Genomic DNA, 11,650 nt, shown 5'->3' with positions numbered 1-11,650 from the left:
ACAGAGGGGAATCCCACATCACAGGTGTAATGGCTCACGCCTTTAATCCCAGCACTTGGGAGGCAGAGACAGGCAGATCACTCCGAGTTTCAGACCAGCCTGGTCTATACAGAGAGTTCCAGGGCATCCAGGGCTACACATAGAAACCATGTCTGGAAAAGCAAAACAACAAAGAAACATAGATGGCTTAAAGGGCCAAGAGTCTCAATATCCAGCACTTTTGAGAAAATGCTTTTTCCTGTTCCCCAGTCCACTCAGGTTCTCAGGAGGACTTTTCTGTGGTATTAGAGTCTCTCTGGATAGCACACCCTTCCAGGAAGTAACTTAGGGGAGAAAGGGCTTATTTTGACTTTCAGTTCCAGAGGGACAAAGTCTGTCACGGTTGCAAGGCATGACAACAGTGATTGAAGCTGACTGACCACAGTTCATCCACACCCAGGAAACAGAGAAGGAATAGGTACTGAGGTGAGGCTATAAACCTCAAAGCCTGACCCCCAGTGGTCCATTTCCTCCAGCAAGGCTCCATCACCTAAGGTTCCATAACCTCCCCCAAACAGTGCCACCAGTTGGGGACCAAATTTTCAAACCCTAAGGGGGGCATTTTACATTCAAACCTCAGCACTTGTCTTAATCAGCTGTGTCTATTTCTGTTTCTGACTATGTGTGCCTGGACCAATTTGCCATGTAGCAGCAGAAACTGAATACTAGGGGCTGGAGAGATGGCTCAGAGATCAAGAGCACTGATTGTTCTTCCAGAGGTCCCGAGTTCAATTCCCAGCAACCACATGGTTGCTCACAACCATCTGTAATGAAATCTGGTGCCCTCTTTTGGCCTGCAGGCATATATGCAGACAGAACACTGTATACAAAATGAATAAATAAATAAATCTTTAAAAAAAAAAAAAAGAAACTGGATACTGTATCAGATGCCCTAGACTCAGATCCATAGTTATATAACACACGGAACCCTTGTCTTGAACAAAAAGGATGGGAACACAGACATCTTGCCCCAGCCTTGGCACAGTGTAGAGTGCCCCATACACATGTATGGAGTAATGAATGTGTGGACCACAATACCGGGTAGCAATGTAACTGGTTATTTTTTCAGCAGCCGCCTGACAAGGGAACAAGAAAGCAGACAGGTGGTAAGTTGCCCATCCCCGCTTCAGACAGTTACTGAGAGGGAGGTGCCTGTTCTGCATTCTCCTGGGAAACCCCATTGCTCTAGACTGAGCCACAGGCCTGCCCATGGGCGTTCTCTCTGGGGTCAGCTGCTTATGAGCTACGAGGTTATGACTGAGTTCTCCATTTCCTGGATTTCCCTTTGTCATCTCTGAAATTGAGAGAATGCAGCTGTCTTCTAAATTGTTTTAAGATACAGAGATGTGGCAGATGAGGATCTAATTTGTGGAGCCATAAATACAGTCCTTGTCCCCAACGTTCACTACCATCCTTATTTGGTGACAATGGTGACAGCTGAGGCTAGAACATTCTGCTCATTGAAAGTCTAGTCCAACTCAAAACGCTGTTGGGTTGGCAAGATGGTTCTGTTTTTGCCACCAAGCCTGATGACCTGAGATCAATCCCCAAGATGCACATGGTGGAAGGAGAAAACTGATGATCACAAGCTGTCCTCTGACTTACAGGTAAGACCTTCCTCTTAGGCTAGGGGTGAGGGTCAGCAGTTCAATCCCTAGTATAAGGGAGGGAGGGAAGAAAGAAGGGGACCAGTTGTTAGTCCTGGTCGCTCCAGTCCTAGACTTAGGGGACCATGCTGAGCAAAGAACCTATGGGATTAGCTAGGTAACCACATTCAGTTCCCATGGAGGTTCGGAAGACAGCCTTCAGGCAGCTGAGTGTGGCTTGTCTGTCCCTGCTTCTTGCAGAACCCCACAGTGGTGGAAAGATTCCCAGGGAGCCTTTCCACCCCTCCCCTGGTGCCTTGACTCTTCATCAGCTGTAGGCAGAATGGAAGAAAGGAAGGTCCTCCAGGAATGTGCTCCCCACAACCTCACCTCTGCCTCTTTCCTTAGTTTCTTTACCTTTAAATTTGTTTTTAGTTTGTTCTTTTTAATTTGCATTCTTTTCCTTCCTTCTTTCCTACTTTCCTTCCTTCTTTTCTTCTTTCCTTCTTTCTTTCCTTCCTTCCTTCTTTCCTTCCTTCCTTCCTTCCTTCCTTCCTTCCTTCCTTCCTCCCTTCCTTCCTTCCTTCTTTCCTAGACAAACTCCTATGTAGTCCAGGTTGGCATCAAACTTTCTGTGTAACAAAGGATAACTGAACTCCTGGCGCTCCTTTGTCTACCTCTGGGGTGCTTGGGTTACAGGTCTGTGCCATCACACCTGTTTTGTACGGTGCTGGGGATTGAACCCAGGCCTTCAAGGCTTCCTGCAGGCTACCAGTTGAGCCACACTCCCATCCCACCCTCCTTAGTTTCCAGCAGTGTGAAAGGAAACCTGGGCTGGCAAGGGATGACAGGCCTCTGCTGCCCTCTGGACAGTGGCGAGTTTGACCAGAAGAGGGTGAAAACAGCTCTCTGTGTCCTCTGCCTCGGACCATGCCTGGATAAAGGATGTGTTTCCCTGTATCCCACTGTGCAGAGATGTCACAGCCATGTACTCACCAGCTGCTCAGCCTGCTTTCCACATTGCCAGGTCTCTTCCAGGATACAAGTGTACTATGCTGCTGACAGCACCTCCATCCTCCTGGGTTTCTCTCCTTCCCTCCCTGGGGACTGCTGTTTCATCTCCTCGGGTCTCCATTGGAGCCCTTGCTGAAGACTTACCTTAGTCAAGTACTCCCGCAGCTACCACCTTCAAATTACAGTGCTCTGTCCCTGCAAATGGCTTTCTCATCTCCCAGATAACGCAGGGACCGCACAGTGGCTGATGCAGTTCTCAGGGTCATTACCTGGTGACCATCCTGAGTCCCGAAGAAATGTGACCCTCATGTGCCCTCTTTTCCCTCTAAAGAGACAAAGCGTGGGCCCAAAAGGATACTCAGTGGAGAAAGGTGCTTGCTACTGCCCTCACGGAGGACCATAACTTGCTTCCTCGCACCCACACAGGGCAGCTCACAACCACTGCAACTCTAGCTCCAAGGGGATCCAACAGCCTTCTTCCGGTCTCCAAGGGCACCAACACACACACACACACACACACACACACACACACACACACACATGTGCACGCGCACACATACACGTGCACACACATACACACACACAAAACATAAAAATTATTTTTAACAGATGCAAAGTAGCTCTGAGCCATGTGTGCAGACCTACATCTTGCCCAGGGCAACCTTCCTCCTGCCTTCCCACAGTCCCTAGGTGCCAGCTGTCAGCAGATTTGACAAGGCCTGGGGGGAACTCCGTGGGTAGAGAACCAAGAAGAAAAGAGCTGAAGTCAGGCAGAGCCATTCTCCACGGAGCCTGAGGCCTCTTTCCCAAGGGGCCGTGGTAATGAGGCGAGTGCTAATGTTCCATAGGAGAGCAACCAAGATCATTAAGGGCCCGAGCCCAAGTCTGCCACCATTAGCCAGCTAATAGGGAGAAGTCATGCGTGGGCAAGCACTTGGATTGCTATAAAACACCCAGCCTTGGCAGTGCGGCCAACCAAACACCTCTAGATGCCTCTGTCTGCCCTGCACTGATCACATGACCTTTACCAAGTCAGCCTAACTCTCAAGAACTGATCATTAAGAGAGAATTAATTAATGTTGCAGGTATTTGACAGGTACTGGGATTTAATTTGTCTTTTCTGGTGGCTTTATGGAGTAATAGATTCAAATTTCTTCAGAGCCCAAGGAGGGAAAAGAAGCAAAGAGGAGGGACAATAGGGTCTCATATAGCCCAGGCTAGCTCCCAACTTGTTAAGTAACTACTGATGACCTTGAACTTCTGATTTCCATCCTCTGCTTCTTGAGTTGCTATAATTACCAGCATGTGCCGTCATACCTGGTTTTATGTGGTGCTAAGGATCAAACCCAGTAGCATTGTGCATGCTGGGCGAGTGTTCCACCAAATGAACCACATTCCAGTCCACCACAGATTCTGCCACTCAGAAAATCTGTATTGGTATGTGACGCCTCTTCATGGTTAATTGTTAGCAGCTAATTCAGTTTTGTAAAGATTTTTATGCTGAGCCAAACTTAGTGGTGCATGCCTTTGATCCCAGCACTCAGAAGGCAGAGGCAGGGGGATCTCTGTGAGTTTGAGGCCAGCGTGGTCCACATAGTGAGTTCCAGGACAGCCAGAGCTACATAATGAGACCCAGTCTGAAAAAGAAAGAAAGAAAGAAAGAAAGAGAGAGAGAGAGAGAGAGAGAGAGAGAGAGAGAGAGAGAAAGAAAGAAAGAAAGGAAGAAAAAGAAAGAAAAAAGAAAAAATTTCTATGCTGAAAATCTTGTGGGCTAGATTTACCTATCCCGAGTTAGATGCTGGATTCCAGGGAGGATTGTGACGTAGTCCCTGTGAAGGGTTGGTCCAGCTCAGAACCTTGACCTGGGCTTAGCATCATCAGAGTTATGAATTATAATGCACACCCAGTTCCCTGACATCTATTAGCCCAGAAGGGGAGTGGGACACACGAGTAACAGATAAAAGTCAAGTAAGATGCATGAATGTGGACCACAGATGAAAACAAGGCAAGTTCCCTGGAAGGAGCAGCACAGGAACAGAGCTTCTGAGACCCGGTGATTCTCAGATCACACAGAGAAGAATGGCAGGCAAGGGCTGGGGGCATAGCTCAGTGGATAAAGTGCTTGCGGTACAAGCATGAGAACCCAAGTTCAGGTCCCCAGGACCCATGTAAAAACCATGTGCAGGAGAGGGCATGTGTAAACCACAGAACTGGGGGGCAGAGACAGGGCCTTGTAGCCAAAACACCTGAAAGACACACGAAGAAGAAGAAGAAGAAGAAGAAGAAGAAGAAGAAGAAGAAGAAGAAGAAGAAGAAGAAGAAGAAGAAGAAGAAGAAGAAGAAGAAGAAAAGCAAATACCTGATATCAACCTTTGGCCTCCACATATGCCTATGTTGGTGAGCATGCACATGCCCCCACCTCCTCAACCCACCCACACATATACACAATGACACCTGTCACCTTGTTGGATAGAAAGAATTAACATCATCAGAATGATCATTGCCCTAAGCTAATGTTTAAGACCTAAGCAGTTCACATAAAAACTACCATCAGATCTTTTTCCCATAGCTGAACACATTGATTAGAAACTCAATGAGAAGAAACGCAAACAAGAACAGTGTGGAAAATCACACAATGGAACAGAGAGGCCCAGGCTTCCCAGTGCTGGAACCTGCTACACAGTATCAGCAGCTGGAACAAAACAGAACGGGGAAAGTCAGAAAACCACCTAATCGCATATGCGAATTTAACATTTTACAAAAGCGACAGATGAAACCAGTCAGAGAAAGAGTACTTAGAAAGTTAGAGTTACGTAAAGGAAATATAAAGCTGGACCCAATCCTCATATCGCTCACCGTGAGACGTTGAAATACAGAAACAGAAATACTAGCAGAAAGCACTGCTGGACTCTACAGCCCGGGAAAGGAGGCAGGGCTCCTAACCACAGTTCAAAGACCTCAAGCAATAGGAACACACGGGTATTCGGATGAATTCACAGGCCATCCACAAGGCTGAAGACTTTGCAATCAAGGAGGAAAGGCAAAGGAGGAGCCGGCAGGAACACTCAAACACGGCGGAGTCCATACAGCTGGCATTTAAAGAGCTTAAAACTGAAGCCAAAGCAGGCCGATAACCTGTAGAAAAACACGCTAGTGGATCTTTCTACAGTCCGCAGAGAAGGTGGACAAGGAGCTTTTAGTATTTTGGAAAAGTACTCATATTTGTATTTTAACAAATAAATCTTACTTGAAGACTAGAGGCAAAGTTATGCCACTAGAGGTCAGGTAACAGTGATACACACCTTTAATCCCAGAGGCAGATGAAGCTCTGTGAGTTCAAGGCCACCCTGGGCAAATCAGTGCGTGAACAAATCCAGGTGGTGGTGCCTCACCTTTAATCCCAGCACTAGGGAGCCTCACCTTTAATCCCAGCACCAGAGGAAATATAAAATGCAAGGAGAGAGAGGCTTAGTCTTAGTCTGCCTTGTTTTGCTTCACATAATGATTTATGGCTCTATAACTTGACGGTCTCTGTGTGTTATGTCATATTTTATTATCCATTTGTCTGTTGATAGCCACCAAGGCTGGTTCCATTTCTTGAATGTTGTCCATGAGCAATCAACCTGTATATGCAAGTATCTCTATGGTGTGTTGACCCAGGACCCTTCTGAGATCTATCCAGGAATGGTATACATTGGTTTGGTTTTGTCCACTTGACACAAACTGAAACCTGAGAAGAAACTCAAACTGAGGAATTGCTTCCAACAGTTTGGCCCGTGAGAGTGTCCGTGGGAGCAGTTTCTCTGTTGATGATTGATGTAGCTCACTGTGGGCAGTGCCACCCCTAGACAATGGTCATGGGTTATATAAGAAATCAGGCTGAGCAAGTCATGAGGATCGAGCCACTAAACAGTGTTCCTCCATGGCAGCTGCTTTAATACCTGCCTCCAGATTCCTGCCTTGAGTTCCTTCCTTGATTCTTCCCTCTATGACAGACTGTAACCTATAAGCCAAATAAACACTTCCTTCCCCAAGTTGCTTTTGGTCAGAATGTTGTATCACAACAACATAAACTGAACGAACACAAACACTATATAAGCATGCCACATTAAAATTGCTTTAAATCAAAACTTCCCCCTCCCCAGGTTTTTTTAAAAGTAAACAGAGCTACTCAGTGTTGGTGCAGAATGAACCAAAGAATACATTATACTCGGGAGAACAGAGGGAACCATGCACTTTTGATTAGAAATAATGTGGGATAGGCAAGAAGGAAATGTAAGTGCTGGGAGAGAATAAATAAGACAACACCAATCAATCTAGAATTGTACGTCTAGGACAACGGCTTTCCGAATAGAGGCAAAATGTGTATGCACACATAAATGCAGTGCCCACAGAGGCCAGAAGAGGGCATTGCATTCCCTGGAGCTGGAGTTATGGGCAGTTGTGAGCTGCCCAACACAGGTGCTAGGAAACAAACTTGAGTTTTCTACAAGAGTGGTATTTGTTCTTAGCCACTAAATTGTTTCTCCAGCCCCTTGCCTTGTTTCTAAATTTTAAAAATAATTGATAGATTAAAGCAAAAGTAATAACATCATGTAGAATGTACAACTTATATAGAAGGAAAATGTTCCTAAGAAATGATGGGTGGGTATGAATAGGAATATGCTGAACTTCGTATCTTGTTTCCTATTGTGTGAGTTTGCAGGGATCTCTGCAACCACCGTGACCAGCAGAGTTAGGATCCGAAGGAGGCGAGAAAGTAATTAGGCTCAACACAACTCAGTAGCCAGTGTTGGTTCCACTGCAGGAGTCTGGCCCCAAGGAGTTTATTTTAGGCATATGTAAGCAGAGCACAATTTGGTGAAAAATTTCCTGGCGATAATGAACTCAATCCATGTGCACAATAAAGCTTAAGACAGGACTATATTGGAGCTCTTTGTAAAGTACATGTGACACCATCCATATAAGATAGGTTCTCTAGATTGACAAGCCCATGTCGTGGGTCTGGGGGAGGATACAGTGTACTCACCCAGACGACGCGAAGGTCCCCAGGCTATGAAGCACAGCCCCTCTTCGCCTTCTCAGCAGAAGACAGGTTATATACATCCATCCCATTGAAGGGATAGCCCTGTGTGTTTAACATTCCTGCTTCCCCTGGTGCTCACCGTGCCTCCCAGTGAGCTGATATGATATTAACTGCAAGTAGACCGTTGTCGGTGGAATATGCATATTGTTTCCACAGATCGTCCATTAAACCTTAAACAAGGAAGAACACCAAAAAACCAAAAGAGGAGAGATGATGAAATATAGAAAGCAATTCAAGTGAGTGTGTGAAGGCAAAGGGGACACATATATAAGACAAGGAGATGACAGATTCCAGGCTAACAATATCAATAATTCCAGGGCTTTCCATTAAATTTAGATGGACCAAAAACACTCCAAAAATTCAGGGTTGTTTTAAAAGAATAAAGCTCAAGACCTGGAAAGTCTTGAAAGCTATATACTGTCATTTAAAAAAAAAAAGTCCTCTTTAGCCAAGCATAGTGGCATACATCTTTAATCCCAGCACTCAGGAGGCAAAGGTAGATGAATCTCTGTGAGTTCAAGGCCAGCCTGGTCTGTAAAGTAAATTCCAGGACAGACAAGGCTGTTACACAGAGAAACCTTGTCTTGGTAAAAAAGAAAAGAAAAGGGGGGAGGAGGTAGGGAGAGAGAGGAGAGGAAACGAAGGAAGGAAGGAAGGAAGGAAGGAAGGAAGGAAGGAAGGAAGGAAGGAAGGGAGAGAGAGTACAGGACTGGCAAGATGGCTCAGTGGGTAAAGGCATTTGCCACCAAGTCTGACAACCTGTTTGATGCCTGGGACCTGCATGGTGAAAGCAAAGAACTGAATCTTGCAAGTTATTCTGTGACCTTCACACATATGTCACAGCACATACAAGCCCATAAATAAACAAACAAATAAATAAAATATAAAGGTACAGACTAGGAAAGTAAAACAATGTGAAAAGACACGCTATTCAACTGGAACCCAGAAGCCAGCAAAGATTTGTCCCTCAGGGCACGGCAATAACCATAAGATAAACAGGAACAAGTAGGTCTTCTTCAAAATAAAAATTTAAAACAACGATGAAACCCCCAAAATTCAACTTCTACTGGTCAAATACGTCACAGAGTGCTGGGTGAGCAGAGTGGTCCTCCAGCTGAACTAGGATTGGGTAGAATAGTTTAGATAAACTGTTTTTCTTGTCACGGTGAACAATCCCCTCACACAAGCATCTTAGAGATAAGAGGATTTATTTGGGATCATAGTCGGGGGAGGGGGGCTTGGAGTTCACCAGGGGCAGGAAGTTGAGGTCCAGGCAGGGCTGGAACTGCTGACCTCCTCGCATCTGGGTGTAATGAGAAAGCAAGGTGCCCAGGGACCCACGTCCTCCAGCTGGGCATCACCACCTAAATGCTCCACAACCTTCCCAAACAGAGGCGTTCTGGGAACCAAGAGTTCAAACACATAAGCCTGTGGGGAATATTTCGTATCCAAAACCGCAGAAGTAGCCTTTGGGCAGCAGAGGCCAAGGGGCAGGGAGAGGAAGCAAGCTTGCAGGAGGGTTGTCAGCAGAGGGGGAGGAGGAGGCATGGAGAGGACTAAGAAGAGCTCCCTGAGGGGGATGGTGGGAGAGAAGCTGGCAATTGCAGCTGGGTTCTGAGGACAGCAGACAGGCAGGAAAAGCAGTGCTGGAAAAGCAGTTGTTTTAAGGGAGAGAAGCAGAGAGAGCCGGTTGAGGGGAGGAGGTAGGAGCACTGGATTCTCAGAGGCCCATCCACTCAACAATTACTCACTAGCTCTGGGGACCAGCCAGAGCAGCAAGCCTGGAGACAGCTCTCTAAGGATGATTCCATGCACTAACAAGTGCAAGTAATAGTTATGAACAGATCTGGGTGGAACATAGTCACCTGGCGCCCTAGCACTCAGGAGGCTGAAGCAGGAGGATTTTGAGTTCCCAGCCAGCCTGGGCTACACAGTAAGATCCTGTGTCAGAAAGTAACCAAGTAAAAGAAACAAAAATAAAATAGAGTAACAAGATGGCAACCCAGGATAACAGAAACATTTTCAGAAAGGCTCTCTCAGCTGAGGGATGATTGATAAAAAGCAGTTAGCAAAGATCTAGCTGAGGACATTGTGTCTGGGCAAGATAGTGCAGAGGGTCCTCCATCTTGTATTCTTGCTGTCGTCATTTTAGGTTTAATTAAAAATTGATCTCCTTGCCAGGCAGTGATGGTGCATACCTTTAATCCCAATACCCAGGAGGCAGAGGCAGGCAGATCTCTGTGAGTTTGAGGCCAGCATAGTCTGCAAAGTGAGTTCCAGAACAGCCAGAACTAAACAGTGAAACCCTGTCTCGAAAAACAAATATATATGCATATACACATATGTATGTGTATACACACACACACACACACACACACACACACACACACACACACTGGATCTCCTTGATGGAGAATCCTTTGGAAAATGACCCAACTCTATTCTAGAAACCTGAGATCAGGATGCTCCAGCTAACTTAGCTTAGGTTACACAGCTTGCTTGCACACACACACACACACACACACACACACACACTCCCCCTGCAGCTGCAGAACAAGATACCAGGGTGAGGCTTTTGCCTTTAAAAGCCCCTTGCTCTAAATCGGCAGTTCTCAACCCGTAGGTCTCTAGGGTTGAATGACTCTTTTACTGGGATCACCTAGGACCATCAGAAAACATAGACATTTACATTACAATTCACAACAGTAGCAAAAATATAGTTATGAAGTAGCAATGAAAATACTTTTTTGGTTGGGAGTCACCACTACATGAGGAACTGTATTAAAGGGTCCTAGCATTAGGAAGGTTGAGAACCACTGATCTAAACGCTGGGGGCTATATTCTTGGTCCCGTACACCTGAGTGTATTCTCAGGCATTTGAAATAGAATTTCAGTTGACTATAAACTGTGTCTGAGTGATCATCTCTGTTGAGCTCCGTCCTGTGTGGCATCCCAAAGCTTGTCAAAGACTTTCTCATGTGGTGTCACTGTCATCCAGACGGGGTCCCCAGTGAGAAAGGCTCCACGAGGGATCTGGCTTCGTCCCAGAGGAATCAAAGAAACTTCTTGCCAGTACTGCAGAGAGTGGAGACCCTCCCTGCTAAACTGCAATTTTCCTTTGCACCCAGGAGGCTCCTTGTGATTTTTGTTACGTCACCTTTGGGGGAAACAGCTCAGTGAGGGGCGTGCTTGCCCCGCAAACCCTGGAACCTGAATTCAATCCCCAAAGCCCACATTACTAAAAAAACATGTGGGGCGGAGCCATGGGTGTGTTCAAGATTCGGCCTCACCTGTAATCCACCGCCATGGCCGAGGAAGGCATTGCTGCTGGAGGTGTAATAGACGTCAACACTGCTCTTCAAGAGGTGCTGAAGACCGCCCTCATCCACGATGGCCTCGCACGTGGTATCCGCGAAGCTGCCAAAGCCTTAGACAAGCACCAAGCCCATCTCTGTGTACTTGCATCCAACTGTGATGAGCCTATGTATGTCAAGTTGGTGGAGGCACTTTGTGCTGAGCACCAAATCAACCTAGTTAAGGTTGACGACAACAAGAAACTCGGGGAATGGGTAGGCTTCTGTAAAATTGATCGAGAGGGAACGCCACGGAAAGTAGCTGGTTGCAGTTGTGTAGTGGTTAAGGACTACGGCAGAGAATCCCAGGCCAAGGATGTCATCGAAGAGTACTTCAAGTGCAAGAAATGAATAAATAAAAAATTTGGCTCAAAAAGAAAATACAAAACATGTGTGGTTGTGTACAATTGTTTACCTGTCCAGTGATGTTCAGATATTCCATCGGGTACATTCACCCTTTGTGTATGCGGTCCGTATGCATATGTGGTATCGTCCAGTAGACCCCAACCTGAGACCGCTCAACGGCCCACTCACAGTGACGCTGTGCTGGTTCACCCTTGTTAAATGGAATT

The 11,650-nt window shown here is 46.3% G+C and overlaps 1 pseudogene; it reads left to right on the top strand.

The window, feature by feature from the left end:
- Positions 1-10,982: 10,982 nt before the first annotated feature.
- On the top strand, positions 10,983-11,442 carry LOC148120959 (small ribosomal subunit protein eS12 pseudogene; annotated as a pseudogene).
- The last annotated feature ends 208 nt before the right edge of the window (positions 11,443-11,650 follow it).

This window comes from Myodes glareolus, chromosome 9 (genome assembly GCF_982192425.1).
Source record: "Myodes glareolus chromosome 9, mMyoGla1.1, whole genome shotgun sequence".
Classification (NCBI taxonomy): Eukaryota; Metazoa; Chordata; class Mammalia; order Rodentia; family Cricetidae; genus Myodes; species Myodes glareolus.
This window is presented reverse-complemented; position numbering and strand designations above follow the sequence as displayed.